The 14999-nt window shown below is 31.6% G+C and overlaps 1 long non-coding RNA gene, 2 other non-coding genes and 1 pseudogene across 3 annotated transcripts; all 4 read right to left on the bottom strand.

Moving 5' to 3' along the window:
* Positions 1 to 250: 250 nt before the first annotated feature.
* LOC145095111 (pectinesterase pseudogene) lies at positions 251 to 1535 on the bottom strand (annotated as a pseudogene).
* A 7945-nt stretch (positions 1536 to 9480) lies between these two features.
* Positions 9481 to 11234, bottom strand: LOC145091794 (uncharacterized). Its single transcript, XR_013702274.1, has 2 exons — positions 11166 to 11234; positions 9481 to 10219 (listed from the first exon to the last, which is right to left on the bottom strand). It is a non-coding gene; the product is annotated as an uncharacterized LOC145091794 (long non-coding RNA).
* LOC145096522 (small nucleolar RNA snoR128) lies at positions 10631 to 10726 on the bottom strand. Its single transcript, XR_013703925.1, has one exon. It is a non-coding gene; the product is annotated as a small nucleolar RNA snoR128 (small nucleolar RNA).
* Positions 10908 to 11001, bottom strand: LOC145096521 (small nucleolar RNA snoR128). Its single transcript, XR_013703924.1, has one exon. It is a non-coding gene; the product is annotated as a small nucleolar RNA snoR128 (small nucleolar RNA).
* Positions 11235 to 14999: the final 3765 nt, after the last annotated feature.

Genomic DNA, 14999 nt, shown 5'->3' with positions numbered 1-14999 from the left:
ACTTTGTACTACTTTTTTTTACAACAACAAGACGATATTTTATAAACAAAATTAGTTAGAGATTGATAGTGACTGATGACAAAAGAAGTACAAATGGAAACCACCTCAAAACATACAAAGAGCATCAACAATTGCAAAGAGCTTAGTAGCGATATACACCACACCTTCTGGATTTTCGCCCTAAAACCGAACAATTTTTATACTACTACTACTATGTAATGTTTGTTTGTCTCTAAAAGGTAAAAAACATTTAAAGACTAGAATCAAATGGCACCCCTGTTGAGGGAATCCATAACTCTCCGTCAAAGAAACTCTGAACGGAAAATTGCTCCACCTCACTGGCGGTCGACAAAACATGGTACCCTGGCCACCTTACCCTACCATCGGTGTTTGCACCATTCCCTGTGTTCATATACTCTGCATAATACACTTTATCAAATACAGAGTCTGAGTTCCCTTGAAATGGCATCCACCCTAATGAATCAATCAAGCTATCAAGATAACACTTTATAAATACGACCCTCGAGTAGTCCTTCCATGGTCGCCCGAGAAAGGTCCTGATTGACCCCACCCCCGACTCTTGTGCTAGAATTAAGTCAGGGGCCGCAGTGAAATGAGAATTATGCATAACAAATCCCGTTTTCGAACGTGCATCGGTTCTTCCTTGAGCCGTAATTGTGTTTTGTTGTCCGGGCAATGGATTCCGGACATAAATATTGCAATTTTGGAGGACGACAGCAGCGTCACCAAAAATGAAATCGATGGTCCCATAGATGTCACACTCGCGATAAAATTGACGGTATTTAAGGAGGCATAGGGTGTCTTGATAGCCTTTAAAGCTACATTTGTAGAAAACTGATAGATCTGAAACTGAGAGAAGCGCGATAGCTTGTTGTTTCCTAGGACCCGCGGTGTTTTCAAATGTAATCCCAAGTGCCACGAAACCCGAGCCCCAAATCTCTAGATATGAGATTGAGAATTAAATATTAGAAGTGAATCTAAATAATGAAAAAAAATAAATAAATAAATAAAAACTTACGCACGGTTGCAGTGTCGGCAGTTGTGTATCCGTCTTTACAATTTCTATTGTTGGTTATGACAGTTGCATCAATGCCATCGCCAATAAGCGTCAAATTGATCATGGATTGCTTGATAAAGATGTGTTCTTTGTAAACACCGGATTTAACATGTATAACAAATCTATCTGTTCCCGTTCTTCGATGTTGTGATGCTTTGAGAGCTCTAGTTATCGTTTTAAAATCACCAGAACCATCTTGAGCCACCACCAAGTTTTTCTCGATTGCTTTTGAGAAGTAAGCAATTGAAGTTGAAGGTTTGTTATCGACTAGTAAATCTACAAGTGATTTGGAGAAATTTTGTAAGAGGTTTTTTTTCAAATCTTTGAAGCCATTTTGGCATGCTTGGTGGTTAACTATAGCAACACTTAGCCATTTTTCTACATCGATTGGGCTTATGTAAGTGGTTGAGTGGTTTATATGGTGTATAGCGTCCTCATAAAGCTCTAAGCAATCCATCCAAGCAGTCTTGGCTTGAGCATCAAAGGTATGTGGTTGACGAGGCTCGAATTTAGGACCAAAGATCGAATTGCATAACTTGGGGAAAAGGATTTGGTTACAAAATGAGGCATCGGAACAAAACACCAATGCTAGAAATAAATGTGTTATAATGAAATAATAATGTATAAGATATGGTTTTGGCATTTTGAAGATATATTATAGTGTGAGTTTGGGGGGTTTTTTGCCTATTTATATGAATTTAAAAAAATTTAGCATTATATTTTTTTCATTCATGCGTTGTGGCCTAAATATAAATGCAATTCAAATGACACAAATACCCCAAAAGTGGATATTTTTAGTGATAGTGTGGCAAGGCTACAAAGGTAAATGACTAGATATTAATTCAATATAGTTATTTATTTAGTATCATTAATAATATTTGGAAGTATCATAATTATTTGGAAGGTAGTATTAGAAATTGTAATAAATGGAAAATGACAAATCTTTTATTAATATTAATAATGTCAAAAAAAAAAAAAAAGTTAATATCACATAAATTCTTGTGATTTTATATCTGATTATTTTAGAACGGTTTTTATATCAAGATAAGTATAAAAGTTGGTTGTGTTTATTAATTATGGAATACTTGTAAATAACATGGTCAAATGGTATATTCCTCTTGCCAAGGAGCGCAGAGAATTTGAATTTACAATTCAGCAAATAGCACCACCACAAATCATTATTGTAATTGATTTTGCACTTCTACCGGAGAAAAAGAAAGAAGTAGAGAGAGAAGAGAGAAGAAAAATTGTGATTTGCTCGTTGCGTCCCGTGTCACACACCACACCACGAAACGCTACGGTCGTGGCAGGGGGTGTCCGTGGCACCGGGGGAGATGTGCACAACTATGGTCACATTGCCTCCTCTCATGACATGTATACCTAACGCTTAATATTCAACCAATTATTAATAGTTAATATTGATTTGTTGTGTTTTTTTTTTCTAAGGGTTTGATTCAACTTATATTTAACTTGGATGTTTATTAATAACCTTTCCATGATATTGATGATGTGAACTATTGTTTATAACTTACTTAATTTTGTTTTATTAAATGGCATTTAGATAAACTATATATATATATATATATATATATATATATATATATACCCTAATAAATAAGAATGGTTTTGCCACATGTCATTCTCTCATTCAATTGACCACATGTCATTTTGTCATAATTTTGAGATATATTTATTTTCCACTTGTCATTTACTTTATTTTTTTATTTCCAATATATCATTAATATAACTTCCATAAATTAAACCTACCATAATGACTATTAATTTCAAATTTCAAATTCTAAATTTTAATTTCAATTTCAAATAAATTTACAATTTAAACCTTTGTGTTTAGCATTTTGTTATAATTTACCCGTTTAGTACACAAATTTGATAACTAAACACATAATTTTAATTTATTTATTTTTTACATTTTTTTCTCATAATTTTCAGTTATCTCAAATTTCAAATTCAAATAAAATTTTCATTTAATCATTTATGTTAACATTTTGTTTTAATCAACCCGTATAATATACGGGTCTCACACCTAGTGTGTGTATATATATATATATATATATATATATATATATATATATATATATATATGAATTAGCTTCAAATTTTTTACTATCTATTATGTGCTTGTAGGATTGATTCTGGACCAATTATTTTAATTATTTTAAGAAAGTAATTAATGCATATTAAATGTTGAAGTTCTAATTAATATTCATTATATCTTTAACATCTAATATGGATTAATTACTTTTTTAAAATAACTAAAATGATTGGTCCAGAATCAATCGTACATCCACACAATAGATAGTTAGAACAATATAACCTAACCCATATATATATATATATATATATATATATATATATATATATATATATATATATATATATGTATATATATATATATATATATATATATATATATATATATGTATATATATATATATATATATATATCCCTATACTAATAAAAGAGTAGTTAATTTGTCATGTGTCATCATATTAGACCTCTTAATAAATGTGTTGCCACTTGTCAATATATTAGTTCTCCATTTTAAATTTTTTAGATCTCCTCATTAATGTGATATTATTTGTCAATGTATTTATTCTCTATTTTAAAATTTAAATTTTATATTAATGTTTTCATTAATTCACAAATAAAAAATGTCTAATATATATTAAAAATTAATTTTACATATTTATTTGAATCAACGATTATAATTTCGCATAACTAAAAAAATATCTCTTAAATTAATAATTTATTTAAAATAACTGATTAATAATTTTGAATTTTACTATAAAAATTTAATTAATTTTATAACCGTGGTTCCCACAGGTTATAAACTAGTATATATATATATATATATATATATATATATATATTATATATATATATATATATATATATATATATATATAGGGTGACACACACTTTAAACTACTCATACACATTTTGACTCGGACAACACTTAAATCTTTAACCACTTTGGCCGAGAAAAACCTTAACAACACCCGGTTACAGCGGAGCTATAAATCCTTTAACTTCCAAATATAAGTTTGATCAACCATTATACATTTTTACGTAATTGGTACTCGTTATATGTTTAGAAACAAGGACCACAGAAAATGTCTCGATAATGAACTAAAATATGAAAATTGTTTATAGCTTAACATCTTTTTCTTACTCAGGAATTCAATAGCATTTACACAATTATTATAGCTTTTTCCATTTCTCTAATCTATCAACTTACACTTTCTTTTCTCAACATACCTGGATTCATGAGAACGAAAAAATAGAAGTAAAAATGTTGGTTTTTGACGGTACATAAATGACCATGTTTTTACGAGTAATAAGGTTTAGAAATAATGAAATTGTTGATTCAGTAAATGAGTGTTTTTTTGTGGTATTATAATAGAAATATTAAATGCTCTAGAAATTAGATTTGTTGGCTTCATAACACCCTTTGGACTATGTGTAGTTAGTTTTCGTTGCTCAATGTTGTTTTAGAGTTATTTGTCAATATATGGTTGTTACTAAAAAATGTCCTTTAGACTATGTGTAATTAGTTTTTGTTGCTCAATGTTCTTTTAGAGTTATTTGTCAATATATATATATATATATATATATATATATATATATATATATATATGGTTGTCACTAAAAATGTTGGCTACAAATTCTAGATTCAAACCTTATGTTTAGAAACAATGGCTTGAAAAAATGTCTTAATAAAGAATTAAAATATGAAAAATGGCTACAGCATAACATCTTTTTACTACTATAAATTCAAAAACATTTACAAGATTATGATAGTTTGTTTTTATTTCTTTTCTCTTCCAACCCATGTTTTATTCTCTACAAACCCAGAGAACAAAAAAGTAGAGATTCAAAACAAGTGTTGATTTATTAATGTAACATCTGGATTTTTGAGGTACTTTGTAATTATTATTATCATCTTTGTTTAGGGTCACCATGGCGTGGTGAAGGACCACCACGATGTGGCGAGTCAAGGCTAGATCGTGTGTTTCATTTAGTCACCATGGCATGACAGTTTTTGACCACGACGTGTTGGTGGTCTGATGGCAAACCCTAAATTTTTGGGTATTTTAAGGAAAGTGGGAAAGTTAGAGTTGTCCACCTTTAGCATCCATCACTCTCAAACCCAGCAACCCTAACCCTAATCCACCTTGGTGCTATTGTGCTCATTTTTTGTAGTCTTGTAAGCTTTTGTAGGAAGGAGGAATTATTGAGCTTAGATCCAGCAAGCAAGCCTCCATTCGTTATCTTGACAATCTTTTGGACCTTTGTAAGTGTCCCAAACTGGACATTTATCATGATAGTATGCTAGATCTTGAGTTTTGTCCCATAATTTTCTTATTCTTGTTATTTAGAATGGTAAGATTTCGTAAAGTTTGCAACTTTATGAATCTCTAAGACATTTGGTGAAATTGGTGGCTTGGATCTAAAGTTTAATTTTGAATTTTACTATTAAAATTTAATTAATTTTATAACCGTGGTTCCCACAGGTTATAAACTAGTATATATATATATATATATATATATATATATATATATATATATATATATATATATATATATATAGGGTGACACACACTTTAAACCACTCATACACATTTTGACTTGGACAACACTTAAATCTTTAACCACTTTGGCCGAGAAAAACCTTAACAACACCCGGTTACAGCGGAGCTATAAATCCTTTAACTTCCAAATATAAGTTTGATCAACCATTATACATTTTTACGTAATTGGTACTCGTTATATGTTTAGAAACAAGGACCACAGAAAATGTCTCGATAATGAACTAAAATATGAAAATTGTTTATAGCTTAACATCTTTTTCTTACTCAAGAATTCAATAGCATTTACACAATTATTATAGCTTTTTCCATTTCTCTAATCTATCAACTTACACTTTCTTTTCTCAACATACCTGGATTCATGAGAACGAAAAAATAGAAGTAAAAATGTTGGTTTTTGACGGTACATAAATGACCATGTTTTTACGAGTAATAAGGTTTAGAAATGATGAAATTGTTGATTCAGTAAATGAGTGTTTTTTTGTGGTATTATAATAGAAATATTAAATGCTCTAGAAATTAGATTTGTTGGCTTCATAACACCCTTTGGACTATGTGTAGTTAGTTTTCGTTGCTCAATGTTGTTTTAGAGTTATTTGTCAATATATGGTTGTTACTAAAAAATGTCCTTTAGACTATGTGTAATTAGTTTTTGTTGCTCAATGTTCTTTTAGAGTTATTTGTCAATATATATATATATATATATATATATATATATATATATATATATATATATATGGTTGTCACTAAAAATGTTGGCTACAAATTCTAGATTCAAACCTTATGTTTAGAAACAATGGCTTGAAAAAATGTCTTAATAAAGAATTAAAATATGAAAAATGGCTACAGCATAACATCTTTTTACTACTGTAAATTCAAAAACATTTACAAGATTATGATAGTTTGTTTTTATTTCTTTTCTCTTCCAACCCATGTTTTATTTTCTCTACAAACCCAGAGAATAAAAAAGTAGAGGTTCAAAACAAGTGTTGATTTATTAATGTAACATCTGGATTTTTGAGGTACTTTGTAATTATTATTATCATCTTTGTTTAGGGTCACCATGGCGTGGTGAAGGACCACCACGATGTGGCGAGTCAAGGCTAGATCGTGTGTTTCATTTAGTCACCATGGCATGACAGTTTTTGGCCACGACGTGTTGGTGGTCTGATGGCAAACCCTACATTTTTGGGTATTTTAAGGAAAGTGGGAAAGTTAGAGTTGTCCACCTTTAGCATCCATCACTCTCAAACCCAGCAACCCTAACCCTAATCCACATTGGTGCTATTGTGCTCATTTTTTGTAGTCTTGTAAGCTTTTGTAGGAAGGAGGAATTATTGAGCTTAGATCCAGCAAGCAAGCCTCCATTCGTTATCTTGACAATCTTTTGGACCTTTGTAAGTGTCCCAAACTGGACATTTATCATGATAGTATGTTAGATCTTGAGTTTTGTCCCATAATTTTCTTATTCTTGTTATTTAGAATGGTAAGATTTCGTAAAGTTTGCAACTTTATGAATCTCTAAGACATTTGGTGAAATTGGTGGCTTGGATCTAAAGTTTAGTTGTATATTATAACCATGCATGAGATTTAGGTCATAAACTCATAAACTCTCATTTTGACCTAAAATAGGTTTAAGACATGCGTTGGTCTCACGTGTCAATAAAGCACCAACTTTCATGTTGATTTTAGTATTATAAACACTACCGGAGAAGATAGACTTCAAACTTAAAGGAATAAGGGCTTAATTGTTAAGTCATGCCTTATGGAACCTAGGGTTTGAGTTTTGGACCTTTTTGGATGGTCCTTAGGGGTAAAGTTGTAAACTTTATCCCTCTAGATCATGATTTGAGTGAGATATAAGTTTTGTAGTCCGAGAGGTGGAAAAAAACAGCTTAATCAATTAAGTTGTTTAGAACCCAGTTTTCACAACGTGGTGTCTGGTCACCATGTCGTGGTGACTAGGGGTAAGATTGGGTGTTTTGTCCTTAGGGACCATGATATGGTGAAGGACCACCACGACATGGCAAGTCAATATTGGCCGTTGACTTTGACTATGGATACATTGTGTTTACGATTTTCAGTTTATGTTTCAAGTACATCCAATTCGAAGGAGAATAACTCAGGATGATTCTATCACACACACCATGATATTCTGTTTTATTGGCTCTGATGTATTTTGGATGATTACTGATACACTATGATTTTCTTATGATTTTGATGAATTTTAGGACGTTACAATTAAAAACAAACACAATACGAAAAGAGGTAGATGCCAAGCTAGCTTACAAAGTTTCTAGCTTACAAAGTTTCTTTCATTGCGGATACACGACTATCAGCTTATACCGTTGATAATGCTTATTACTATTTTTAGCAAATATTTAGTCTTTGAGTAATTTAGACGCTTATTTAAATGATTTAGAAAATATAAAGCCTAGGTTTTATGATAAAGAATTAAATAAAATTATTATTTTTAGCATTATTAAATAATAAATAAAAGAACGGAAAAAAGGTATGTATGCGCCCAAAAAAAATCTTTCTTTCTTTCCAGAAAGGCAAACACCACCATATTAATGTCAAAAAAATCTTAATGTTTCAAAAAATAAACACAGAATGTCTAAGTTCTATCTTTTTAAATTGTAATTAATAAAATGTTTTATATTTTCATAATGTTTTTTGCTTTAATAAAATATTTTGATTATTATTATATTTGCTAAACATTTTTACATAATAAATTAATATTTATTCTATTTTTATTTAAAAAATAAAAATAAAAAAGTAAAGGAAGTAAACAGAAATCATTTTCTAAGTACAAAGCAAGAATGAGCAACTGAACGGTCACACCGAAGACCAAAGACCTAGCAATTGAACGGTCAGACCAAGCCGAATCAAGACCGATTATCATATAGCCAGTGTTGCAAAACTCGGCCTACTTGGCCGAGTACTCAGAATCGGAGAATCGGCCCTCCACTGAGGCGAGGTCGACCGTTAGGGAGACTAAAGCAGGAGGCTAAAACGAATGCTTTCAGTATGCCGCAAGTGGCTTTAAGAAGGTGTTATGCTAGACACATTAAGGACTAAAGTTGCACGTGAAAGCTTTCAGGCTTACTGCTCTACTGGTTTCAAGCAAGACCTAGCCTCTCCAGCTTATTCATTAGGGCGAAGAAATGTCAACTCGGCCAAAAAAACTCGGATTTAGTCAAAATCCGCCAAAAATCGGTCAAACTCGAGCCTATTCGGTCTTACTTGGGCAAACTCGGTCAACTCGGTCAAACTCGATCAAAGAGTCAAAATTGTCATAAAAAGAGAAAAAAATCAAGAATTTCAAGATTAATTCAGTTTTTATGTATTCACATATATTTAATTTTGGTTATATATTTCAATCAAATTATGATTTTAACTTATGATTTTGAAATATATAATCTCCAAAAAGTATTTCTACATGAATTAACGAATCCAAGTACTCCCCGTGTACTCGTTACTCCCCAGTCGGCCGAACAAGTACCGAATAGCAAGTTCTACAACTTTACATATAGCAGACTAAGTATTGATTATTAAGATTGACCATTTTCGATTCAGGATTGGAGTCGGATCACCGAATGGTTAATTGCATGGGTAAAGCATGAATTGAATCCTTATTAAGAAATCATTTTCTAGGTACCAAGAATGAGCAACTAAACGGTCACACCGAAGACCAAGCAATTGAACGGTCAGACCAAGCCGAATCAAGACCGGTTATCATATAGCAGACTAGGTATTGTCTATTAAAATTGACCATTTTCGATTCAGGATTTGAGCCGAATCACGGAATGATTGATTGCATGGATAAAGCATGAATTGAACCCTTATTAACTTGGCATCCTGTTCACTTTAAAATATATAAACTATTGACAAAAACTTCATTAAGCTCGAAGGATTGGAGTGCACTTTTGGCCTCCCAACCCCTATGCAGTTTGGCCACACCTCTCCCAAAAACCATTGCACTCTTTTTTCTCCCCCTCGTTCCTGTGTCTTTCTCTTTCTCTTCTCCTTTGTCTCATATCTCTCTTCTTAAGGTAAAGAATCACTCTATATGGTATAAATGATATAGCTTCTACGTGTCAAAAGAAGAGAGATGACAGTTCTTGTTGCACCACTCCGTGCACCCTTAATCACACTCCTAAATAAATAATCTATTTCAAATTTCAAATTTTAAACTTCCTCAATCACACCACTAAATAAATTGTCAAAATCAAATTTCAGGTTTAGCACAAGCAAAAGTTTTCGCACATTGTAATGTCTCAATATTTTTTTAATAGAAAAACTAGTAATTTTTTTCAATTTAGTCCTTTTGACTAGCCAACGGATCATTGCACATATGGGCATAACAAGATGCAATCATATGACAGCTGACGTCAGATCCTTATTAATTGATAAATAAATGGGTTTTGATCCTCTCTCACTTCATTCTAAACAAACAATCGCTTCTTTATAAATAAATAAGGAGCGGAAGTCGGCTGCAATGTCAACAGTGATTACATATTGGCATGCCTGTAGGTAAAAAAAATTGAGTGAATCGAAGTAAATTACCGGTTTCTTGGTTTTTCTAATAAAAAAATTATAACTTTTTTAAAAATTTTCTCAAAATATTAGAATTTTGTTGTAGAAAATCCTTTTAGCACAGGCAAACAGTTTTGATACAAAATTGCTCCAACACAAACATCATTCTTAATTCAATTTACAAATGCAAACCACAAAATATAATAGCATGTTATTAAGATTTTGAAGTTGAGTTTCATTTGTACAATTTACTAATTTAGATTTGCAACTAAAAGTAATTTAGGTGAAATGTTAAAAAAAAAAAATAGACCAAAACAAACTTTTCTTCTTACTAAAATATACAATGAGGATATGAGTCATTTCAACATGAAGACGCAGAAGAAAAGGAAAGATGACATAGCGTTGCTCAGTTAACCGCTCAGATCGACATAAAAGTCGACGTTTCACAGAGCTTTTAAGACTCTCAAAAAATTCTCATAGAATTTTTCATCATAGCAACCAAATAAAATATATCATGAAAAACTATAACTTAAGTGACAAATTATTAAAAATATAAACAAAATCATCAAACTGCATAAGCCTGATCTAATCCTGCGAGGTTAGAACCTCTAAGGCTATCGAATTGAAAAACGATGCAATGGAAAAAACTCTACTAAAAATAAAAGGCGATGAAATCACGTTGCTCAGCTAACCGCTCAGATCGACATTAACGTCGACGTTTCACGAAGCTTTAAACTCTCAAAAAAATCTCATAGACGTTATCATCATAGCAACTAGATCAAATCAATCACCAGAAAGTTTATTTAAAAAGCAGAGCAAAGGAAACAAATCAAAATAAACTCAGAATATCTCATGTGAATCCATGGAAAGCAAACTAGACCACAAACTACTGATTCCAAAAGATTAAGAAAGCATATCAAACTGAATGAAGACATACATTTCCGGCTAGGGCACGTTTTGCAGCCGCCACAGCCCACATGTTCTTCTTCAGGTAAAGGGCATATTGATGATTATATAAGAAAGAATGTTACACTTCACTCCTCACACAATTACTTAAGTTTCACTTGACTCCATTATTTTTTTAAAAGATGTATCACCAATGAAAAAAAAAAGGTTAAACTTATAAAAATACTTTATATTTTATATTTTTTATGGGTTTAACTTCATTTTTATTTTATTTTTTATTAGAAAAAAACTTAACTTTTTCAAATTTTTTTTTTCGAAAAAACCCTGAAATTTGTTTTTTTTTTCTGGAAAAAAAAAACTCTTAACCTTCTAAACGCTTCCAAATAAATCCTCAATTTTTTTAGTTTTTCGTGAAAAAAAACTCTCACATTTTACAAATTTTTTTAGAGAAAAATTAATAAAAGAGGCAAATCGAAAAAAATAAAAGAATACAAAGTCTATTCCAATAAAAAAATAAATTTGAGATTTAATTCAGAAAAACATACCTATATGTTTTTTTATAAGATTAACCGAAAAAAACACTAAATTACACAAAACGTCAATGTGGTTGGTCCAATCTGTTGTGATTCGTCCTTATGGGTAGTTTTTCATTACTATGTCTCCAATTAAGTTTAAAAATGTAAAATTTGTCACTATTATATGAATCGACTATTGTACATAAACTGACTATATTGCTTTTATATTATTATTTTTAATTTATTTTCTATTATATAACTTTAAAATGGAAAGGGAACAAACCATTACCCACCCCCTTACAATACCCACATTCTTATTCTCTTTTCATTTTAGTTGCAAAGAACCCTAATTATTGGACCAACATCATTGATTGTTTCCTTTGTCGGAAACTCTAGTTGTTATGAATTGAAAATATGAAATGAAATCAAAGTTTGAATTGATTTTAGAACACCTGAGTAAATATAATATGGATGGCTCGATTAAACTTCTGAAAGCTACAAGAGAGTTTCTTAGAGTAAGAACAAAGAATGTTTAAAAGTTACTATAACTCTAGCATCTATCCTTATTTATAGGAATGGCAGAAGTTTACAAAAAATACATAAGGGCTAAAACAGTTAAGCTTCGACAAACAAATGTGCCCTTTATGAAATACATAAAACGAACATGTATTATAGACTTCGACACTAAGACAGACTCATGACACTTCGACACCTCACAACACTATTCGACCTCAACATAAACCACTAAATGTCGTTTCTTAGCAACCACCTTCTCTGATTTTTGTTTCGCCTCTCCCGCCTGCTTTGCTTTTATCTGGTCATAAATCACTATATACCAACCTATTATCCCTCACCATTCTTCTATTAGATTAGGTGTCTAAGATCATAACTATAATTGGTATGTACTTGATTTGATAGTAGCATTGTTATTTTGGGTTGCCTTCACCAAAGCAATTTGACAAGATGACTTTTGGAGAGAGAGGTTATTTAATGCTTTTGTTAATATATTATAAGAATAATATATTAATTAGAAATTATATTATTTAATTAGTATTTAATCATAAATTAATTTGATATTAATTTTAGGATTAAAGGAACTAATTAAAAGTACTGGGATTGATATTGCAAATCAATGATAGTTGCAGTATTGGACTGATGGACTCTCTTATAAAGGGTTGGACGAAATCTATAGGAGGCCCTATAGAAATCGTCCAAGGCCTTCTGGAAGGTGGGTTCATGGGTTGCTTGGATCCTAAGCAAGGATTAGGGTTTCCACCTGAAAACCCTAGCAGCCACAACTATACAAGGAACCCTAGAGCTCCCAAAATTCAGCAACTGTTCCCAATAAGAAGCCCTAGCCGATTTCTACCCTCTTTCTCACTCATCATTTGCTTTTGGTGTTTGCGACTCCATTAGAGGTGCAACACTTGGGGGCACTAAAGCTTTCAAGAGTCAAGATCATCCGTGAAATCCATATTATTACGAGATAACAAACAAGGTAACATTCTAACCCTAGATTCATATTGAATTTCAAAATTATATGCTAGTATCAGGGCTATTGCTTTGGAATATCTATTTGTATGTATAACTAAAGGAAAACTTAGAGCCAAAGCAATTAGGGTTGCATGATCACATACGATGTTGTTATGCTCAAAACCCATAAGTGGTATTAGAGCCTATGATATTTTTCTATTATATTTGATGCAATAGTGATTTGTCCAAACCAAAAATCAAAGCAGATTCGTAATCTACTTGATGAACTTGATGAGTTCAATGAGGAACTCAATGAGTTGGAGGAACTAGACGAGCCCATGCCCTGACTCGACAAGTTGACTCATCTGTTAGCTGATTTTCTGAATTTTTTGATCTATTTTGGATTAGGAATTTAGGATAATTACCATAACTCATTTTTATCTCCATAAATTGATTTTTACTGAATGGTAATCTGATTTCCTTATCAAAATAGATGGATTTGGTCAAATTTTAAGATAATTTCTAATTATATGATTAATTAATTATTTAAAATTTGAACTACTAATTTTGATAAGTTTCAAATTGCACCCTGTAAGTTTTGGAATTTAAAATTTGATTAAAAGGTTAAATTTGAAATATTAAATTCTAAAACCATAGTATTTTAAAAGTCTAAAATACACCCTTATACTATTATAACATTAAAAGTTAAAATTATATATATGTATAAGATGAGTCAGTCTTACCGTTAGTAGGCCTCATTCAAGAAGCAGGTCTATAAGGGGTGTTTAAAGAAGTGGCTTATAAAATGACCGCCATTGGGTATCCACTCTTACCCACCGCACTCTTGACTAGTGGAGGGTCGTTAGCCGAACGGGTAAGATATGACATTAATTCTCTCACTAATAAGTATAATGATAAATATAAAGTAACTAAAGGTTTTTATAAATTCTCAATCTTAATTACTTTAGGAAAATGTGAATTTGATGCTAATCCATGAAATTGCACATTGCACTTTGCCAAGTCGTTAGTGGAGCCAAGTCGTTAATGGAGCATGTGTGGTTAACCGACACACTAACTTGGACTAGCAAAACGTGGCAATGGGTAGCTCGTAAATTATCATTGATCAATCGAACGTGTGTGGTTAACCGACACATTGATTAGGTGGTAAATGACAACGAGAGTACCAAGCTAATTTGCATGGTTATTCACACCTTGTTTGTGATCCTCAGTATCCCAATCACAAACTTGAAGGGCATAATCGATATTAAACATGTCATTGAAAAGTTCAATGAATCTTAAAAGATCTAGGAATTTCATTTAATAAAACCTAATTTATTTAAGTTTCGTTTTTCCATGGTGAAATTGGTAAATCTTCATCGCTCTACATTCAAATAATTTACAATTGGATTACGGCATCCCTCTTCCAAATTATGAATTATTGTATTGGGTTCTAGCCTTAATATTTCATTTTGGGTATTATATTGAGGATTTCATATCTAATCAAAACTTGTCCTTCTTCTTTTGCATATGTCTTCTTCAAACAACGTTTCTGGCTCCTCAAACAAAAACAACTCCTCCAACACTTTCTCGCTCTTGAGCATCTGTGTGAAGGTGACATTCGATGGGTCCAACTTCAATGAGTGGATCCGTAACATCCGAATGGCCTTGCAATTCAAAGACAAAGAGTACGTCCTTAATAAGGAGCTGAACGAGATTGATGAGTTCAAATCAACTCCCGAAGAAATTGTTGAGCATAAGGCCCATGTCAAAGACGCGTCCAAAGTGTCGTGCATCATGGTTGCCACTATGACTCCCAAACTGCAGCAGTTCTACGAAGACTATTGTAACAGCCCGAAATCCAGGTTAGCTTTATGACC

The sequence above is a fragment of the Lactuca serriola genome, chromosome 3 (genome assembly GCF_051521515.1).
Source record: "Lactuca serriola cultivar US96UC23 chromosome 3, Lser_US96UC23_V15, whole genome shotgun sequence".
Classification (NCBI taxonomy): domain Eukaryota; kingdom Viridiplantae; phylum Streptophyta; class Magnoliopsida; order Asterales; family Asteraceae; genus Lactuca; species Lactuca serriola.
The sequence above is the reverse complement of the archived record's forward strand: the minus strand, read 5'-3'. Positions and strand labels throughout refer to the sequence as shown.